General features: G+C 34.9%; 1 long non-coding RNA gene across 1 annotated transcript in view; it reads left to right on the top strand.

Moving 5' to 3' along the window:
- LOC138959407 (uncharacterized) overlaps nt 1–1,321 on the top strand; it is a 2,636-nt gene extending 1,315 nt beyond the window's left edge. Inside the window, exon 2 of the long non-coding RNA XR_011453713.1 lies at nt 1–1,321. This exon is cut by the window's left edge and continues 699 nt beyond it. This is a non-coding gene — a long non-coding RNA (uncharacterized lncRNA).
- Nucleotides 1,322–1,675: the final 354 nt, after the last annotated feature.

Below are 1,675 nucleotides of genomic sequence, written 5' to 3'. Positions count from 1 at the left end.
GGCATCATTCTTTCATACTTTCTTTCTCATAGCTTTTTTTTGGTTTTTATAATCTCTTCATTACACTAAATAACATCCATCTTAAGACCTATTTTGAGCCTTAATTTAAGTTGACTAGTAATGATATTAATCATAATGTATTTATTTTTATAATGTACAAACTAGAGTATGTATGTGGATATGTGTGTGATGGTGCTGGTATGGATATGTGTGGTTTGGGTTATGTGTGTACTGATGTGTACATTTTATGTGTTTTGTATGTTTTACGAGTGCGATTTTATGTGATGTTATTCTGTACACCAGCCAAAACAAAATGTCTGGTATATTAGATAATAAACGCACCTTTAAATTTATTAGCGACTACACCCCGTCACCCTCCAGTCCCCCTCCCCCCCATTACACCCTACACTTTTAACATTGTATAAAAAAATCATGCCCCAATATAGGTCCCTAGTTACCTGGGAGGACGTTAAGCTCCATAATCAACATCAACAACGTATTGAATTGAATTGAAAAGCTGGGGTTAGGAGGTCTAACTTCTTGAATTAAAGTTTTTTTTTTCTCAGGTGCATGTAGTTTTTTATTTGCTTGAAATCATGGTGTATTCTGGTTGTAAGAGAAGAGTCAATTTCCTTGTAAGCCTGCAAAATTAAAATTTGTCATTTTTGAAGTAGCCTACATTTTTGTAAGAGTCCAAAATAGTCCAGGATAAGGAGGAAAAACATAGGGTGGGTCAGGAAATCTGAAACATTGCATAGTTTTGTTTTGCCTATGTAGACACAAAAAGTACTTAGAGCACTTTTTCCCCCCCAAGAGAGCATAGCTTAGCTTTAATTATTTTAATGCCACTGTTAGCAAGAGGAGTACTACAGACAGCAATCAAACAGTGGGTTTTTCTGTAGACATTGTTATTTCTGTTTAGGTGTTTCAGTAGTTTTCTATGCGGATAAATCATGCTGCATGATCACTAGAAACAATCCAGCTCTGTAGCATGCAAGTTTTTTAAAGGTTTTTTTCCCCATGTTACTCTGAGAGAAAAAAAAAAAACCCACAGAGATAAAGTTGAACTGGCAGTTTGACTGAAGCAGTGGTAATAACACAGAGTGCTCTTCCTACAATCAATTTTTTTATGTGGATGATGATGTCCACACATGTACTTGGTTGTATTATTTTGCTAGACTATGTGTTTCTGTTAGATATATCTGCTCACATGATTGTTGTTCATAATTTGACATTACATTTACTGCTGATCAAAATGTATTGTTGGAATAGGTCTGCTTAATATTCTGACTGCAGTTTTGTAATAAAATCAAATAACACAGATGTTTTAAGTATCAAAGTGCTTTTCACACACACACACACACATACACACACCACACACACACACACACACACACACACACACACACACACTCACTCACACACTATGAGTATGACTGCAAACATGAATTTGTACTTGTATTAATTATAATTACTGTATTACAGAACCTGATCTGAAAAAAGGACAACAGCAAATTATTCATGCAAGCTTGCTGTATTAACGATTTCTTTATCTATTTAATACAACACTGAATTAGATAACAACTATAACAACGTGTGTGTGTTTGTGTGAATGTCTATGTGTATATGGACGGACACTGATTAAACCTGAGACTCATCGATTACCCAGGTGAGT

Source organism: Littorina saxatilis, linkage group LG1 (genome assembly GCF_037325665.1).
Source record: "Littorina saxatilis isolate snail1 linkage group LG1, US_GU_Lsax_2.0, whole genome shotgun sequence".
Taxonomy (NCBI): domain Eukaryota; kingdom Metazoa; phylum Mollusca; class Gastropoda; order Littorinimorpha; family Littorinidae; genus Littorina; species Littorina saxatilis.
The sequence above is the reverse complement of the archived record's forward strand: the minus strand, read 5'-3'. Positions and strand labels throughout refer to the sequence as shown.